Below are 20,857 nucleotides of genomic sequence, written 5' to 3'. Positions count from 1 at the left end.
GAAAACTGGAAAGAAACTTATTAGAGGAAATTCCTCATTCATGGTGTCACAATTTATGTCCAGTATTGGGTCATTTTCATCATCACTGTTGGTCTGGATTTCGATACCATCATTTGAGCAAGTGATTGAAAACTTTGTTTTGCAAAATAAATCCCTTCCCAATAGGGACACAGGGCTTGAGTCACAGACTACAAATTTGTGTAATCCCCTGAACTTGACAAATTTAACTGGGACTAGTCCTGTGATGGGGTTGGTCAAATACTGATTTGCGACTACTACAATCTTCTGCTGTAGAGTGAGTAGCTCAAGTGTCAACCAAAAATGAGACTTTGTGGCCATTCACCTTTCCTTTAACATAGGGACCTTTCTGATCTACCTCTAATGATGCGGCCAACACGCATTTCTCCTCATCCAAACTCTCACTTATCTAATCATTGTTTATTTCATCCTGACTGTCTAGGGAAAATTGGTGTACAGTATTATTACTCTGGTTCAATCTTTGACCTGTGAACGTCTGAGAAATCATCAGCTGCTGCTGGTCCATAGGGGCTTGAGATATTTGAATTTGTTGTCTATGCACCATTTGAACCTGTGGTTGCATCTGCTGTATCTGGGGCATATGTGCTTGCAATGGCTGCATGGGCTGTATAGGCTGCATAGGCTGCTCTCCGTATTTGGACACCTACAAGCAACTCTTTAAGGTGTGCCTTCATACCTGCAGATCTCATGTGTTCGAAGTACTATGCCTCAAAATATAACCTGCAACTCCTTTTCCTATATCTGCTAGCCTTTGATGTACCTCACCTGCTTCCTTTGTGATTCTCGGGCACAAGTATCTCAACTCATCTTCGGTGTAGGACTAAAATCAGTTTACACCCATAGTGCCATCAAATAGCTCACTTGCTTCCATCCCAAGCCTAACAGTATTCAGGAAATTCTCTCCCTTTAAAACATTTATCGGGGTATTCAGCTGGTCTAACCATTCAGTTAATTGTTGGGCTGTCAAACCTTGTAGTCAGATGCTGTTGGACTGGGTACCTGGCTACGGCTGTACAGTTAATCTCGGAGGTTGCAGGGTCAGTAGATTCAGAATAGGACTGAGTTGTGATCCTGTCTCGGTAGGCACATCAAAGGTCTGTCCCACAGGAGTGATCACTTTGGGACTTCCATTTAGTCCTCATCTCCCTAAACTCTGGCTCAGGGTCACCTGGCCATTTGTGCCGTTGTTATCCTGTGCAAACAATGGTATGACTGGACCAATGGTGACAGGTTTTAGTAAATCCTGTCTTGTTTTAATGGAAAACAGGAGTTAGCTTAGCCTTTGGCTTGCAGACTCGTGCCCCTGTCACTTAGTGACTTTTCCTCTACTTAGTTTGCTCTGTTTTGGGGCATTTATTTCATTATTTCTTTTAAGATGGCTACCTTGTTTCTAGTTAGGCCAATGTTTTAGTTTCACGTTATCAGTGCCACCGTGCAAAGGCGTCAATATTAAGCGACAAAGATAAACTGTAGGTGTTCACATTAGGTACTTTCCCTCTTCATGCCTTCGAGGGAATTGTTTACACAAATTGCCGTCCCAAGCATGTCTTGTTATCTATTGTTTGGAAACAGACCTACGTCAGGGTCCGAGCAGATCTATATAATTGCACCTCACTTAGACAGATAGTCAAAGGGATTCCGACCAGATGCCATTGCTGCTATTGATGCTGCAGGTCGCTTTGACGCTGACCCAGTCTTTGTGACCCTACGGAGTCTGAGCTAGAGACCTCATTCCAAGGTAACGAGGGTTTGGGGCTCTTCTCATGGACATGGCATTGGCAGATTAGGTTTAACACACCTAGCTCTCTTCTAGGTTAGAGATTAGGCATATGACATTAGGGTAATAGTACATATTTCATATCTCATGTCGCTTCATGTGATTGCAAGATGGTGGAGGTCTTTGTATTAATGACTCTTGTCTTTTCCATTCTGTTTCTTGCACTCATTATCCTAATCATTGCAGCCCATGCAACATATTGTAGCTTGCAGTTTTTTGTTAAATAAAACCTATTGAAACTTTACTGCATCTTCTTCATTGCCTGTGTTTTATTGAGACATGATTGTTCCTGTGAGAAAGAGGTAATCTCTGTTTAACCACAACACTCCCTAATATGTCACACTCTTGAGTCCATGCGTAAAGGCTACCACAAATCACCTTTTATTGTTTTGGTTTTTGGTGAGATGCTGCTAGTGAGCCGGGAGGGTTGGGACGACAGTTGCGACTTGTTGTAGGACTGGCATAGTTGCCTACAAACATAAGTACTGTCATCCTTAAACCAGCAGTCTTGCCTAGAGCAATACTCAAACTATGACAAGGTACATACACTGCATCTGGACTTGGTCTGACATTAGGGTTTTGTGTGTGCGTGATTCCTGCACTCTGACTCACCAGTACAGACATATCTGTTTGTGTTCCCATTATAGAAGTATACTTCGGCATCGTCTGTGACTGCGCCTGAGGCAGTGAGAGTGGAGTTGACTCAGTCTGGACCAGTGTCGGTTTTGGGAAAACCTGTCCTGTTGGCATCATTAAATTAGATGCTTTTTTCCACAATAGGGACATCTGGGTAGATTCTAGGAATACTCGGCTGAGGCATTGGGTTCTGAATTGCCGATGTATTAGGCAGGATGGGAGTGCTCTGCATTGGTATCTGTGCTACGTGAGGACTATTTTGTAAGATAGGACTACTCTGTGTCAAGTTAGGATTGACTTGTACGGGGCTCATGGTCATGTTGAGGTTACTCTTTATTGGACTCTCTGTCATGTTAACCAGAGTCGGTGCAGAGGGGTTTACACTAGTGCTTGGACCGCTCTCTCGTGCTGCATATGGTGGGGGGTGATTTCTCAGTAACTGTAAAATGAACTCATGATCATGCTGATTCCTCATCAAGTGTTAAAGATTTTCTCGTCTCTTTTGATTTCTGTTCCCCACTCTTGGAAGGACTTTTGTTTGTCTTTTTAGTAGCTTTTCTTCCTTCTTTCTCACTGTCCTGTGCTATTGCAGGAAACATTTTAATTCCCAGTAAAGTATCTATTCTCCAATACTCCTGATCATTGTCCCACCTAGCCTCCGCTAGTGTCTTTTCTGACTTTCTCCTTTTTCTCTTGAACTTCAGTTGCTGTTGCTTTCTAGCCACCAATTTGCAGACTGCTACTGCTTCAAACTGAGCTGGTCTCGGGAGGGGTTTTAGGTTGTACATCTCCCGCCTCAAGTTCTCTAGAATCCTTAAATTAAATGCACCATGAATAGGAAATGCAAAACTCCTGTCCTTTTCTGTTGCTTTGCACGACTGCTTCAACCGAAGGCATGGCACGGCACCCCGCTTCTCAAACACTACATATGCAGGTGTGCCTTCTGGAGGAGTAGCCTCCCCTACTGTGGCTGGAATATACACTTCTCCTCTCAAAGCACTTTTTAGGGCTTTGAAAAATTTCATTTTTGCAAATTTGTGTTAAAGTTCACTAATCAGGAAGTGACTTTTAATCCCGAGTCCCGAGATCCTCTTCGTCTACCTTCTCAACCAATTGCGCTTCATGGTTGTCCACCAATCTGTGCGCGATCCTTCTCCCTAACCGACCTATCCCAGCACGGCTCCAATGACGTAACGGTAACTCCCACAGCGATTGGGAAAAAAAAGTCAAAACAAAAGCGGCTTGTCCTCCTACACTCAGAACCCACTCAAAACTAATGCAAATTTAATCGCAAGCACTTCAAGAAAACCAAAAAACAATTTGCCCATTTACTACAGGTAGGGTAACACAATCGCTTCAGGAACCTTACGGATTTTTCACTGACTGCTTTTGCTCTAGCAGCTATTCTTTCTTTCTAAGTTCTCCAGATTCGCAATAAAAATTTGACCCATAAATTTGCTCTCAACTGATCAATGGGTCTGTCCTGGTGCACATAGGACTCGTCAAATCTCAGTCACAAATCCTTCCAGTCAAATCAGCACACAACCTTGACTTGCCAACCATGCCTGATTGGCCTATTAAACAGACATATTACAACAAAAGCCAAGTGTCTCATACACTTTTAATATACTCCAGAGTCTTAGACCTCGCAGGGTCCGTATACCAACAACTACATGGACAATTTTTGAGCACAAAGCGCTACACACAAGTGAAGTTTGACAACTTCCCTACTCTCAGACTGCGGAGTACGCAAACTTCTTCTACAACATCATTTGGAGTACGCAAACTCCCTTAAACCTCACAAACATCACAATTCACCTGTGATATGCTTAAGCTGTGCAAGCGCAAAAACCCAATCTTTCACACAATCACTATAACGGCAAGAACATTTCAAACAAGCATAGGCAAACTCCTAGGACCTGGGAAAGTTACTTGGGGCGTTTAAGGACATATCTTTTCTTTATTTTGCATCATTGAAACTGGAAACATCAACCAAATCAAGAACTTGACCTTCTAACTTCTCCACATGACTCTTAAGGAGACAAAGACGCGTGTGTGTTGTTCAGCACATGCGTGGTTAAGGGACAGAACAACGAAGTCGAAGTTAACGAAAGCGCTGTTCGCCTTTCGTTGTTCACAACTTTGTTGTTCGGGAGTCGTGGTTGGGGATGTTTCCGAACCAGTTGATACAATCAGAATCAATTTGTATATCCTTCCGTCCTCTGTCAGTAGGCCCATTGTTAGGTCCTGGGAACATTGCTTTCCCAGAACATGCTGAGTTTACACACATATCCTCGAGAGAAATAACATTTTGTTAATACAGCTGTGGAAAAGTTTTACTTTATACAAAGCAATGACTATTCAGTAAGTATGAGATCATTTTTCTAACGTTGCATTTTTAGAAATATTTGGCAGACATTCATTTCAGCTTAGGCCTCGCAAACTTGAGGCTTTTGTTAGCATAAATATGTTCATACTGTTTAGCTAAAACTGATTACTGCATTTCGACAATTATATAAACTCTTAAACATGTTAATACATTATTAATAGTCAACTTCGTATATATAATGGTGGCCAATCAAGTAGGCACATTTCGTGTTACACGTTTTTTTCTAGGTTAATTCATTTTTCTACATAAATCAATGTAGATATACATTAAATAAATAATGTTAATTTCAGCGCTCACACTGGTTAATGCAATATAAATCATGAGAAAATGTTGGTTTTAGATTATGAGCAGCTTTAGACTAATATAAAATAAAACTCCTCGTTGAACATAGTCTGCTGGAATCATTAACGTCTGACTTTAACAATTAATTTTTTGAAGGCTGAGTCCCACTTGGGCTGGGATAATGGGATATGAATTGGATACCAGTTGTACGACAAATGCTATGAAAGGGACCTTAACACTGTGAGCTCTTTTGCAAATACAATGGGAAAGGGTTTAACATTGGAGACTCTCTTTAGTAAAGGCACTAGGAAGGAGTTTTACTTTGTGATTTCTGCAGCAAGAGCTTTACATTGTTTACAATGTTTACCACCGGCAGACCTTCCTTCCCACAAGGATCTCAAATTAAAACCGGGATTTGACATTGATTGTGCACATTTGTAATTTAATGTTTTACATTTCGTTGAATGTGGAATAAAATAGTTTTCTTAAGAAAATAAAAGCACTGCCTGTACCTTGTTTTATTAATTATTATTGCATGCTTTGTGAAGCTCACACAAAACATCGGACGGCCGTGATTCATTTCCTTCAGGGTCAGGTGCTAGAGGAATTCTTGCGTCCAATTGTAAAACGGCCCCCATCACGCCAGATTTAAAAGATTTCAGTTGGCAAATTTTGAGTCTAGGATGCCGTGACTACCCTGTGATCCCCAAACTAGTTCCAAGATTACTGCAAGACTTCGATGGAAGTGCACTGTTATTGCCCAGTGCCTCAGAAGTGACCAGTCGTGTCCAAATGTAAGGAGGCAGTGGGGTATTAAATGGGCTTGGTGGGCAGTGCATTTTTCAGTAAATGAACTAACAGTGGCGGCCGGCAGCTTTAGGAGGGAGGGGGGTGGGCGGGAAGCACACACACACACACACACACACACTCATTCTTTCAGACACGCATGCATGCTCATCAATTAACAACACTCATAACATTCAAACATGCACGCACGCACCAAACATTCATTTTAAAAGTTCACACACACTCATTCTTTCACAGACACACGCACGCACGCACATCCATTAACAACACTCATACCATTCAAACATGCATGCACGCACCAAACATTCATTTTAAAACATCACATACACACACTCATTCTTTCACACAGACACGCACCACATCCATTAACACTCATATCATTCAAACATGCACGCACGCACCAAACATTCATTTTAAAACATCACACACACACACACTTACCTTCAGTCTGGAGGTCACAGGAGGGCTGGGACTGCTGCCTGTAGTGTGGCAGGACCACGCTGCATTACGGGACGGACAAAAGACACATGTGTACTAGATAGGGTCTCAAGGGGAACTGCGTCAGCGCAGCCCCAGATTTATTAGGTAAACTCGGTTCTGCGTTCCATCCGGATACACAGTACCTGACACCAAAGAAATGGAGAGCCCAGGTGGCTCTCTACATCCCTCCCATGTTTTAATTCACACAGAAGAGAAGAGAAAATATACCAGAAAACTAAAAATGCAAAATTGAGACGGAAATACTGTAATAACAAAACTGAGCAAAAGGATACAAGGTCCCGCCGGGAACAATGCCCCTCTGGTGAGCAGGCAACGATAGTCCAACATTGCTTCCTAGGGACCCAGGGTACAGACAAAATCTCTGAGCTGGCTGCTTGGCGCCGGGTTGGGGCGTAGATGATAACGTCCACCCCTGGGAAGTGATCCGTCCGGGCCGGCATTTCCACCTAGAGGGTGTCGTGCACTTGGTGCCGCTACCTGAGCCTCTTCAATTTGTATCTCCAAAGCTGGGGGTTCAACCATCGAATCTTTGATCTCTCCTTCTTCCTCCGATGTGACCAAAACCCCTGCTCTCCTGAAGTGTGATATATTCCTAGTTGCTCTCTGTCTGCCTCGTGCGGCTGTTAACATGGCACCCCGCACACTGATGACTTGCCAGGGTTCAGGCTCAAATGGAGTTTGGAACTTCCCCCCTGGCCGGCGATTCTTCACTACCACCATATCTCCTTCCTGAAAACTCCGGTACCGACCTCACCGTCGAGCAGTAGCTTTTTGATTAGTGCGTTCTCTATGTTGTTAGGTAGCTTCAACATCCAGTTCTGGGGATGCCCACTGAGGACCAGCCGGGATGCAATCTCGAGGGGGAACTTTGAACATTAGGGCAGCCGGAGCACACCCCGTGGTACTATGAGGCGTCTGGCGATACGCACCTAAAAATTGCTGTAGACATTGCTCACTGTCTACTCTTTGTTCAACACCTATTCTAAGGGCTCAGTTTAAAGTTTGCATGAACCTCTCGACATCCCCATTGGCCTGCGGCCAGTAAGGCATGACCTTGCGATGATGTATGGCTAAACCTTCCAGGTAAGACCGGAACTCCTGTCCATTGAACGGTGGGCCATTGTCTGTTCTGACTTCGTCAGGGAGCCCAAACATTGCAAAAGCCTTTTGGAGCACTTGCTTCACATTCTCGAACGCAGTTGAGGACACCACCTCAACAACAGGGAACCTGGTACAAGAATCAATGAGGACGACAGTCAGCCGCCCATCTGGGAAACTTCCAAAATCCATGCTCACTTTTGTCCAGGGTTTTGTGCTAGCAGGTTCAGTGACCACTGGACAGCAGGGTTGTTGTAATTTAATAGCGATTAGATTAAGCATTAGCGGAAGACATCTTGTATTTAGCAACTATTGTGAACATTTGGCGGAATCCATTTTGTATTCATGGCAGCCATTTTCTCTGCCATGTGCTCGCCATGTGCTCTGTCCTACCTTTCTGTTAACTACTCTTGAAAATCTGTCTAGTGACAAGTTATATTTAGCATCTCCCACTTTCGCACATGCCCAGTAAGATCTGCAGCTGTTAGTAATCAGTAACAGACAGTAATGTGTCAACTAGTCCTTGAAACTGTTAGCCCCTCCTACCTGTCAACTGTGCATTTCCATATGACCTTACATGTATAAGTCTTGCTTCTATAATTGTACCACCTTCTTTTAGCCCCTGCGTGGGTATAAAAGGACCATGCTTTCTTAGTTAAGTGTGCTACTTCAAACATTACCGAAGGGTGCTGTTTGAACTGTAGTACCACCTCATGAGGTTTCATAAACTTTGTCTTTTATTTCAGTTTCTGTGCCAACTTCTTCCTATATGGTCTGAGGACTTTGTGCAGAGAAGGGCGAACCCCTTGCACTAGTAGGCCTTGCTGAGGCTTACTTCAACAAATTGGCGCCCGAACAGGGACTCATCGGCGACTCGGACGCCCAACGGATTGGTCGCGACGAAGGATTGGGATCTCGCTGCAGACGATCAATGCCTGAGGAGACCCGAGTCTTGGCAACCACGGCGTTTTTCCCTTCTTTCTGATTTGACCATCCAGGTGGTGCCGGTCCTCAACTGAGATCCTTTTTGTTCATTCGTCATGCAGTGACCATTTGGTCGATTTTAGAACTTGGCAGTTGGAACCTGGACACCCTGTGATTGGTAAGAGCTGTTTTACGGCACTTGCTGTGGGTTTTGATGCCTTTGTTTGGTAATGAAGTTTAGCACTACTTACTGTGGCTCTCGTGTTTTGGGTGACTAGTCAATTTAGGTCCTTTGAATTGATATATAAATTGCAATTTATATAGGCAGGTAATGAGGAGAATTTTCTCCAATTTAATTTTGATTTGAACGGCACCTTAAGTGCTACTTTGATTATAATATTGCATATTCTGCACTATTTTTGGCATGCCTGTTTTTAGCGCACTTCGTAGGATGTGTTGCTTTTGTAATGGTACCAATTTGAGACTGGAAGAATCGCAACCAGCACCCCCAGAGGGGTCGCCCAATAGAGATATGTATGTTAAACATGGTCTTTCTTCTATAATGTACAGCACATTATGGAATAAATACACTTGTGCGGATCCTGAGTTACGTTCGCCTATGCATGGGTCATTTGATTTGCAAAAGATTGAGTATGTGGAACAATGTATGTGTAAGCGAAGGTCTAGGCAAGATATGTTTGACTGTGTACGAATGTGGGAGAAAGGAGTGCGTGGACGAGTGAAGCGTGAGCAAACCTTGCTTGAGAAAGAGCAGCGGAAGAATGTATATGTGAAAGCATTGGAAATGAGAAAGAAATAAATAAATGACTTAAAGGAGCTTGAAGAGAAAGAACGTAAATTACAGGTAACTGGCCAATACACCGTTAGGCAACCTCTCTATCCTATCCATAATAAACCACACGATGATTTTTTGTTACTAGATCGCCCTCCACCACCGTATGTCGTTCCTTCTGCCCCTCATGAGTTAGCTAAGGTCTCTGGTTCGGAGCAACAGAAGATACAAGACATTCGCTCTATGTTGCCTGCTGACCGTGCGTCTGAGCTTAGATCTGTTGCTCGTAAAACAATTTGTAGCGTTGTCTCTGCTTCTGAACTTTTAGATAACATGAAAGGGTGGACGGAAAAGGAGCAGCTATATTTTACTGAGGCATTTGGCACAGAAGTTATTGAACTATATTGGAAATATTCTGATGAGTTAGAGCCCGATGATGTAGCAGCTGATCATAAGCAAATGCATGATGGTCTTTTTGTTTTCTCCCAGGTGGCTGATGCAATCAGGCGTTTGGTAAAGTTATGTGTTGTGGCAGTCCGTTTGCAAGAGGAGAAAAGGGCTGTGGACGTAGTTGCACGGACATCTCAGACCGGCGGGGTGCAAGCTTCCATCTCCGGAACAGATAAGACTATGATAGTTCACACGAAACCAATGTGGGAGGGCGCGCCTTTGTATGTTCCTCCTAAAGGATTGGGTACAAGTGATGATAAAACTTCTGTTGATGCTAAGGGTTATTTTATTTATAATTGGGTGTATACTCCTTGGAATAGGCCAGATGTAATGGCACTTAAAACAGCATTTCCTGACCCGCGGAAAAATCCACCCGCCTTTTATGAGGAAGTTGAGGGAGCAATTAGTTCTTGTACTATGACTTTGGCTGACATTGATTTATTTTTCGGATTGATATTACCGACAGATATGTGGAGAACTGTTCATAAAGTTGATGATCGTGTAGTTTTTGGGGCGTCATGGAAAGAATTAGAACAGATGGACGGGGATAGGGAACCTGCGAAAAAGCCATATCAGTTGATTCTAGATCTTCCCGCAGCCATATTAATTAAGTTAAAAACGATTATTCCCCCTAAAAAGATAGATTGGACTGTTTTAGCGTCTTGTAAGCAAAAGGCAGATGAATCGGTCTCTGATTTCTTTACACGCTTTGAAGAAGCATTTCATGATTTTAGCGGCCAGTTATTGTCAGATGATACGGGCAGACATTTGTTTTTCGATAAATATGTCGCAAATCTGTTACCAGGAATAGCTAGTCGTCTAAAAGCTAGTGAAAGTTCATGGACTACCTCTACTCCAGTTTCTCTTTTGACTATGGCTCAGTATTATGAACGTCAGGAATTAGAAACAAAAGGTAGCGAGGATAAAAAGATTAAAGAATTAAAGACGAAGGTTATGTTGGCTCAAGCTTATGGTCCGCCTTTTAGAGGTAGTAATAGAGGTGGACGTGGATCTTATGGTCCTTCTTACACTTGTTCGAATTTGTCTGTTGATCAGTGTGCGTATTGTAAGAAATTTGGGCATTGGGCTGCTGATTGTCCAGCACTACGTGTTCAGCAGTGTTCACGTGGTCGGGGACAAATGAGAAATCGCTCAGGATATTCAGGGCCTAGAAGAAGCACGAATGATCATGCTAGGGTTGATGCTAATGTACGAGGGCAGGATGGGTTTAACACTTTTGATAGACGCAACCAATACCAGATGCCTAACTATGTGCAGCCTGATTTCCAAGATTCTGCATATGCATAGGATTGCCTAGGATGGGGTAAGGAATCAGTTGAAGTTCCAGTAGATCAGAGGGGTCCCTATGTTACAGCACATATTTTGGGTTCTACTGATCAGTTTCTGGTTGATACAGGAGCTACTCGTAGCGCCTTGCCTAAACAATTGATTCCAAGGGCTCCCCTGTCTGGCTTAACCATTACATCGATAGGTTTCGATGCAACACCTTCCCCTAGCCCATTGTCACAACCACTTGCATTCCATGTTGATAAATTTACTGCTCCATGTCCATTTTTGCTTTCTCCAAATACACCAGACAATATTGTGGGTCTTGATATGCTCAAGTATTTCAGGGCTGCAATACGATGCTCTCCTGAAGGGGTGCGTGTTATTTTGAATGAAAATCATCCTGTGATGGAAAGAGTTTGTCTTGTTAAAGAGGATATTGCATTAGCTTCACTCCCTAGTACTTTGTGGACTACTTCAGATACTGATGTGGGACAAATGATTATTCCACTGGTACATATTAGTGTCAAGGAGGGAGCTGTATTGCCACGTTTGCCTCAAATACAAAATTTCACAGGAGGGCGAAGAAGCACTCACACGAATTGTGCATGATCTTATTGCAGTTGGAGTTGTTGAGGAAGTTGCGTATAATGTTTGTAACAGTCCGATTCATCCTATTCTGAAAAAGGATACTGATGCTAGGATTTACCGATTAATTATTGATTTACGAGAAGTCAATAAGATAGCGATACCACAATATCCTGTGGTATCTGACATCATAACACTTCTTACTTTGGTTCCCCCGACAGCAACTACTTTCTCTGTGATAGACTTGAAGAATGCTTTCTTTTCGATCCCTATTCATCCTGACAGCCGACTTTGAATAAACGATCATATAGATTTTGCAGAGTTCGTCAAGGTTATACTGAGAGTCCTGGTATTTATAGTCAAGCGTTAAAATGACAACTTGATTCTTTTGTTTTGCCTGAAGGTGTGGCTCTCATACAATATGTCGATGATATTTTGTTGGCAGCTGATACCCCTGAGCAATGTGAAAAGTGCACTTTGTCCTTACTTTCTTTTCTTGGTTCACACCATCATAAAGTGTCACAAAAGAAATTGCAATATTGTAGACCAAAGGTAACCTATTTAGGTCACCTTTTGTCTAAGGAGGGCCGTGCACTTACATCAGATCGTATTCAAGCAATTTTAGATACACCAGTACCCTCTACTCAGAAAGATGTTCGTGCATTCCTTGGTCTTACTTCTTTTTGTAGGCAATGGATATTAGGGTTTTCACACATTGTCAAACCTTTGCTAGCACTTTTGACTAAAGATACTCCAATGCCTCTCCCATGGACAGATGAATGTGAGACTGCTTTCCGGCAGCTACGACAAGCCCTTTGTTCAGCACCAGTGTTAGGTACTCCAGATTACATGAAGCCTTTTGCACTTTACGTACATGAGAAAGATGGATGTGCATTGTCAGTTTTAGTACAGACACATGGCGATAAGCAGCGTCCATGTGCATATTTTTCAGCCGTACTTGATCCTGTCGCTCGAGCGTTACCTGGGTGTTTTCGTTCAGTTGCCGCAACAGCTGTGTCAATACATCAGAGTGAAGGGATAGTTTTGTCACATAAGCTGTTGGTGTTAGTACCCCATGCGGTTGATGCTCTTTTAAATCAAACAAAGACCCAACATTTAACTAGCGCTCGCCTGACAGGATATGAATTGACATTGCTGGCTCCTCACATTACACTGAAGAGATGTGCAACACTAAATTCAGCCACTTTGTTGCCATATCCGGTGACTCAGCCTCAGTCACAAGAAACACATGATTGTATATTCCTTACCGAAGAACAGACAAAGGGTCGTATTGATTTACAAGATACGCCCCTTCCAGATGTAGACGGGGAATTGTGGGTTGATGGGTCTTGTTTGAAGATGCCAGATGGTACAACCTCAGCTGCATATGCAATCACCACAATACACACGGTAGTGGAGACAGCTTGTATACCACAAAAGTCAGCTCAAGCAGCTGAACTAAGAGCTTTGACACGAGCATGTGAGCTTAGTACTGACTTATGTGTGAACATTTATACAGACAGCCGCTATGCTTTTGGAGTGGCTCATGATTTTGGTTTGCTTTGGAAGGAGAGAGGCTTTCTCACATCCCACGGGATACAGATAGTGCACGGAGAATTAGTGCATAACCTCTTGACTGCATTGACATATCCAAAGAAACTAGCTATTGTGAAATGTAGTGCACACAAGAAGGTGAACGATAAGATAGGGCAAGGTAATACCCTTGCGGACCGCGTAGCACGTGAGACTGCGATGCAGCGAAGTACTACTTCTATGTATGTAGTGAAGTCACAAGCTGAACGTTGGCATACTGCTAGACAAGACGTATTAGATATACAGAAATCTGCTTCTGTGAAAGAACGTGAGCAATAGTCTGAAGAAGGAGAATTGGATGATGAGGGCTGTTGGCGGAATAAGCAGATGGAGAAATGGAAATTGCCTATAGCTTTTGTACAACCTATGGTTCAGATGGCACATGGGCTAGCACATGTTGGAGCTTCAACAATAACAAAGTTGCTTACGCAAGTTTGGGAGCATCCAGAAATTTCCAGTACAGCTAAGAGAGTAGTACGTTCTTGTTTGATCTGTTTACAATACAATCCTGGAAAAGGGACACGTACTCCTGCGGGAGGGTTTGCTACACCAACTGCACCTTTCGAAGTTCTACAAATGAATTATATTCAGCTTGAACACTGCAACAATTTAAAGTATGTCTTGGTGGTGGTATGTGCCTTCAGTAAATGGATAGAGGCGTACCCCACAAAGGATAATACTGCCATTACCACAGCGAAGGTGCTTTTGAAATAATTTTTCCCTAGGTTTGGTGTTTGCAGACTTTTATGGAATGATAACTGTAGGAGGCTGGACTGGCTTGTAGTGAGTACCAAGGGGTACTTACACCTTGCACCAGGCCCAGGTATCCCTTATTAGTGTATAGGGTGTCTAGCAGCTTAGGCTGATAGATAATGGTAGCTTAGCAGAGCAGCTTGGGCTGAACTAGGAGACGAGTGAATCTCCTACAGTGCCACTAGTGTCATATGCACAATATCATAAGAAAACAAAATACACAGATATACTAAAAATAAAGGTACTTTATTTTTCTGACAATATGCCAAAAGTATCTCAGTGAGTACCCTCAGTATATGGATAGCAAATATACACAAGATATATGTACACAATACCAAAAATATGCAGTATAGCAATAGAAAACAGTGCAAACAATGTATAGTTACAATAGGATGCAATGGGGACACATAGGGATAGGGGCAACACAAACCATATACTCCAAAAGTGGAATGCGAACCACGAATGGACCCCAAACCTATGTGACCTTGTAGAGGGTCGCTGGGACTGTAAGAAAACAGTGAGGGTTAGAAAAATAGCCCACCCCAAGACCCTGAAAAGTGAGTGCAAAGTGCACTAAAGTTCCCCAAAGAGCACAGAAGTCGTGATAGGGGAATTCTGCAGGAAAGACCAAAACCAGCAATGCAACAACAATGGATTTCCAGACGACGGTACCTGTGGAACAAGGGGACCAAGTCCAAAAGTCACGATCAAGTCGAGAGTGAGCAGATGCCCAGGAAATGCCAGCTGTGGGTGCAAAGAAGCTGCTACTGGACAGTAGAAGCTGAGGATTCTGCAAGAACGACAAGGGCTAGAAACATCCCCTTTGGAGGATAGATGTTTCCCGCAGTGGAGAGTCGTACAGAAGTGTTTTCCTGTGGAAATACCATAAACAAGCCTTGCTAGCTGCAAAGCTTTTGGTTGGGATTTTTGGGTGCTGCTGTGGCCCAGGAGGGACCAGGATGTCGCCAATTGTGTCAGGGGACAGAAGGGGCGCCCAGCAAGACAAGGAGCCCTCTCAGAAGCAGGCAGCACCCGCAGAAGTGCCGGAACAGGCACTACGAAGTGGAGTAAAACGGTGCTCACCCGAAGTTGCACAAAAGAGTCCCACGCCGCCGGAGGACAACTCAGGAGGTCGTGCAATGCAGGTTAGAGTGCCGTGGACCCAGGCTTGGCTGTGCACAAACGATTCCCTCGGACAGTGCACAGGAGCCGGAGTAGCTGCAAAACACGCGGTTCCCAGCAATGCAGTCTGGTGTGGGGAGGCAAGGACTTACCTCCACCAAACTTGGACTGAAGAGTCACTGGACTGTGGGAGTCACTTGGACAGAGTTGCTGGATTCAAGGGACCTCGCTCATTGTGCTGAGAGGAGACCCAGAGGACCGGTGATGCAGTTCTTTGGTGCCTGCGGTTGCAGGGGGACGATTCCGTCGACCAATGGGAGATTTCTTCAGAGCTTCTAGTGCAGAGAGGAGGCAGACTACCCCCACAGCATGCACCACCAGGAAAACAGTCGAGAAGGCGGCAGGATCAGCGTTACAGAGTTGCAGTAGTCGTCTTCGCTACTTTGTTGCAGTTTTGCAGGCTTCCAGCGCGGTCAGCAGTTGATTCCTTGGCAGAAGGTGAAGAGAGAGATGCAGAGGAACTCGGATGAGCTCTTGCATTCGTTATCTAAGGAGATCCCCAAAGCAGAGACCCTAAATAGCCAGAAAAGAGGGTTTGGCTACTTAGGAGAGAAGATAGGCTAGCAACATCTGAAGGAGCCTATCAGAAGGAGTCTCTGACATCACCTGCTGGCCCTGGCCACTCAGAGCAGTCCAGTGTGCCAGCAGCACCTCTGTTTCCAAGATGGCAGAGGTCTGGAGCACACTGGAGGAGCTCTGGGCACCTCCCAGGGGAGGTGCAGGTCAGGGGAGTGGTCACTCCCCTTTCCTTTGTCCAGTTTCGCGCCAGAGCAGGGCTGAGGGGTCCCTGAACCGGTGTAGACTGGCTTATGCAGAAATGGGCACCATCTGTGCCCATGAAAGCATTTCCAGAGGCTGGGGGAGGCTACTCCTCCCCAGCCCTGACACCTTTTTCCAAAGGGAGAGGGTGTAACACCCTCTCTCTGAGGAAGTCCTTTGTTCTGCCATCCTGGGCCAAGCCTGGCTGGACCCCAGTATGGCAGAAACCTCTCTGAGGGGTTGGCAGCAGCAGCAGCTGCAGTGAAACCCCTGAAAAGGCAGTTTGGCAGTACCCGGGTCTATGCTACAGACCCGTGGGATCATGGGATTGTGCCAACAATGCCAGGATGGCATAGAGGGGGCAATTCCATGATCATAGACATGTTACATGGCCATATTCGGAGTTACCATTGTGAAGCTACACATAGGTAGTGGCCTATGTGTAGTGCACGCGTGTAATGGTGTCCCCGCACTCACAAAGTCCGGGGAATTGGCCCTGAACAATGTGGGGGCACTTTGGCTAGTGCCAGGGTGCCCACACACTAAGTAACTTAGCACCCAACCTTTACCAGGTAAAGGTTAGACATATAGGTGACTTATAAGTTACTTAAGTGCAGTGTAAAATGGCTGTGAAATAACGTGGACGTTATTTCACTCAGGCTGCAGTGGCAGGCCTGTGTAAGAATTGTCAGAGCTCCCTATGGGTGGCAAAAGAAATGCTGCAGCCCATAGGGATCTCCTGGAACCCCAATACCCTGGGTACCTCAGTACCATATACTAGGGAATTATAAGGGTGTTCCTGTATGCCTATGTAAATTGGTGAAATTGATCACTAGCCTGTTAGTGACAATTTGGAAAGAAATGAGAGAGCATAACCACTGAGGTTCTGGATAGCAGAGCCTCAGTGAGACAGTTAGTCATAACATAGGTAACACATACAGGGCACACTTATGAGCACTGGGGCCCTGGCTGGCAGGGTCCCAGTGACATATACAACTAAAACAACATATATACAGTGAAATATGGGGGTAACATGCCAGGCAAGATGGTACTTTCCTACAATAACGGACCTCATTTTGTTGGGGAAGTTATTAAGTATGTCCTGAAAGGATTAGGGATCAAACAGAAGTTCCATGCGGTTTTCCACCCACAATCAGCAGGGTTGGTGGAAAGGTATAATGCTACTTTGAAGCTGAAGTTAGCAAAGATACAGGCTTCCACATCCTTAACTTGGCCGGATGCATTACCGTTGGCATTATTGTCTATTAAGGCAGTGCCACACTCTTGAATCGGCCTTAGTCCTTATGAAGTGGTGTTTGGAAGGCCAATGAACATTTGGGGAGCTCCTAAGCCAAATTCTGTATATGATGTACCTTGTGTCCTGATGAATGATTATTTGGCACAGTTAACCGACAATTTGGTTTCTATTCATCAACAGGTTCGAGAAGCACTTCCTGACAGATCTACAGGTGAAGGCCATGAACTCCGATCTGGTGACCAGGTGATGATTAAGTCCTTTGAAAGATCAAGCAGCTTGGAACAAAGGTGGCGAGGCCCAGAACAGGTGCTCCTTGCGACAAGGACAGCAGTTCGAGTGACGAACCGAAAGAATTGGGTCCATAGTACTCACTGCAAGAGAGTGCTACCTACCTTGGTGTAACCTGCTGTGCTGACCGATCATCGAGAGATTTTGACTACGGAGAAAGGCCGTGCTATATCACCTGACGAATCTGCGGAGTTCTTCCCGGACCATACGATTTTTGGAGTGTCGCGATATAATTTGAGACCGAGAAAAGACCCTGTAGTGCTGGAGAAAACTGCTTGAGCTACCTCCCTGGGTTAGTGAAAGAGAGAGCCAATGTGGCAAGGGGGGGGGATCAGCCATGCATTAGAGTAGTGACACCCGTCTTGGCCCGTGGTGAAGAAATCAGCGGCTGCCCAGGGATAAGAGCTCCAATGATTGTTTTTAATTAATTTCTGAAAGGGGCGATTATCACTGTTGCTAAAATGAATAACAAACTGACCATTAGTACTATGGGGTTTGTTGTTGTTTTGGTGGTTATAGCAATAATCACCTGGTTTGTTGAAAAGAAGGCTCCTGCTCGTGAGTTTGTTTTTGCACTACTCCAGTACCAGAGGATCACTATTACTTTACGCTTCCCTATCAGGAGCAGAAGCACTGTCAATCGTACTTCAATAATACTTTCATTCAGATGTTGCATCATACTCATAATGCTACAAATACTACTAACTGTTGGGTATGTGGAATGATACCTGTGCATCAAAAGAAAGGAGGAACACCTTTCATTCCTCTTCCTTTTTCACACAATGGTTCTTGTCAAGCTTGGTACACGCTTTTGTTTGCATAAGGAAAACGTACAGAGGGCGGACTTCTTTTTCGCCTTAATAAAGTATGCTACCAAGACAAAGATGGGTATCCCCAAGCCAAAGGAACTAAATGGGAATGGGAAGAGTATCAACCGGACAATGTTTCAATACCATATGTCTTCACAAATATAAGAGACTCTGTGGGTCATTCCCACCATGGCGGTCATGGAACGCCAGGGCCGGGGACCGTGGAAGCACCGCCAACAGGCTGGCGGTGCTTCCTGGGCCATTCTGACTGCGGCGGTAAAGCCATACGCAACCAGAACCCACTCCCGCAGGTTCTGCTCTTGGAGAAGAACAGCGCCAAGACCTACTGGACTTGCATCAACCACTGTTGAAGTAAGCCTCAGCAAGGCCTACTAGTGCAAGGGGTTCACCCTTCTCTGCACGAAGTCCTCAGACCATATAGGAAGAAGTTGGAACAGAAACTGAAATAAAAGACAAAGTTTATTAAACCTCATGAGGTGGTACTACACTTCAAACAGCACCCTTCGGTAATGGTTCAAGTAGCACACTGAACTGAGAGAGCATGGTCCTTTTATACCCACGCAGGGACTAAAAGGAGGTGGTACAATTATAGAAGCAAGACTTACATACATGGAAGGTCATATGGAAATGCACAGTCGACAGGTAGGAGGGGCTAACAGTTTTCAAGGACTAACAGCTGCAGACCTTACTGGGCATGTGCGAAAGTGGGAGATGCTAAATATAACTTGTCACTAGGCAGATTTTCAAGAGTAGTTAACAGAAAGGTAGGACAGAGCACATGGTGAGCACATGGCAGCATGTGGCAGAGAAAATGGCTGCCATGAATACAAAATGGATTCTGCGAAATGTTCACAATAGTTGCTAAATGCAAGATGTCTTCTGCTAATGCTTAATCTAATCGCTGCTAAACTACAACAGACGACCCTTTCAGCATTAGCTGAAGACATTTGCCTTTCTGGGATAATCTAAATATTCATCTTGTATACTTATGCTCATCATTTCAGCTATTTCCTTATCTAACATGTGTTGTGCTTTCATTTCTGTAATATTTCTTTTGGTAGGCATACAAGCAGTAATAAACATGGAACAGCACATTGGACCACACTGAATACAGATACAGCATGTGAAAAATATTGCAATCATTACACACAGGATAGTCAGTAGTTTCCAGCCCCAAGCGGAAACAAGAGCCCAAAACCATCCAGAAAAAGTCCAAGTACCAGTCTCTGTGTGGATTTCTGCAGCAATTTTATGCAATTTAGATATTGCATCATATACTGAAGGTGAGTGATCTGGAATAAAAACACAGCAACTACTACTGATGATGCGACATGCACCACCTCGATCAGCTAATATCACATCTAGTACCATACGATTTTGGAGCGCTACAATCCTCGCAATTTGGAGCTCCTCTGTAATATTCCCAAGTGCCAGAGCTGCCTGATTGGTAACAGCTTCCACAACCCTAGCCAATCGTCACACTTTCCTACTGTTTAACGCAGCACCCACAAAGGAGAACGACCCTAAATTAAAATCAACATGTTGTTGCAGGCTAGTGTCTGTTTGGTCTATCTCATTTGTACTTATTGTCCTTTTATATCTATTTTTAATGATGTCATTGAACAGTTTAAAATCTCGGTGATATGATGCAGGGGCCAAAAACACAGGGGGTAATAGAAAAGATACATAACACACTCCTGACCACCCAACAGGTAGTTGGTAATATCCATAGTTACCACAAACAAAATATGTATTATGTGAAGCTGTAAAACTACTATTATTTACACCCTCAATAGTTAAAATCAAGGTACAATCGCTTATCCCTACTGGAATTCGCCCAATGCTACGTATACATAAATCTGCTTTATCTGTGGGTGGAAAACCGCATGGAACTTCTGTTTGATCCCTAATCCTTTCAGTACATACTTAATAACTTCCCCAACAAAATGAGGTCCGTTATCATTCCATAAAAGTCTGTAAACACCAAACCTAGGGAAAAATTCTTTCAAAAGCACCTTCGCTGTGGTAATGGCAGTATTATCCTTTGTGGGGTACGCCTCTATCCATTTACTGAAGGCACATACCACCACCAAGACATACTTTAAATTGTTGCAGCGTTCAAGCTGAATATAATCCATTTGTAGAACTTCAAAAGGTGCAGTTGGTGTAGCAAACCCTCCCGCAGGAGTACGTGTCCCTTTTCCAGGATTGTATTGTAAACAGATCAAACAAGACTGTACTACTCTCTTAGCTGTACTGGAAATTTCTCGATGCTCCCAAAGTTGCATAAGCAACTTCGTTATTGTTGAAGCTCCAACATGTGCCAGCCCATGTGCCATCTGAACCATAGGTTGTACAAAAGCTATAGGCAATTTCCATTTATCCATCTGCTTATTCCGCCAACAGCCCTCATCATCCAATTCTCCTTCTTCAGACCATTGCCCAAGATCTTTCACAGAAGCAGATTTCTGTATATCTAATACGTCTTGTCTAGCATTATGCCAACGTTCAGCTCGTGACTTCACTACATATATAGAAGTAGTACTTCGCTGCATCGCAGTCTCACGTGCTACGCGGTCCGCAAGAGCATTACCTTGCCCTATCTTATCGGTCACTTTCTTGT

Source organism: Pleurodeles waltl, chromosome 7 (genome assembly GCF_031143425.1).
Source record: "Pleurodeles waltl isolate 20211129_DDA chromosome 7, aPleWal1.hap1.20221129, whole genome shotgun sequence".
Taxonomy (NCBI): Eukaryota; Metazoa; Chordata; class Amphibia; order Caudata; family Salamandridae; genus Pleurodeles; species Pleurodeles waltl.
Note: the sequence above shows the minus strand (reverse complement) of the source record.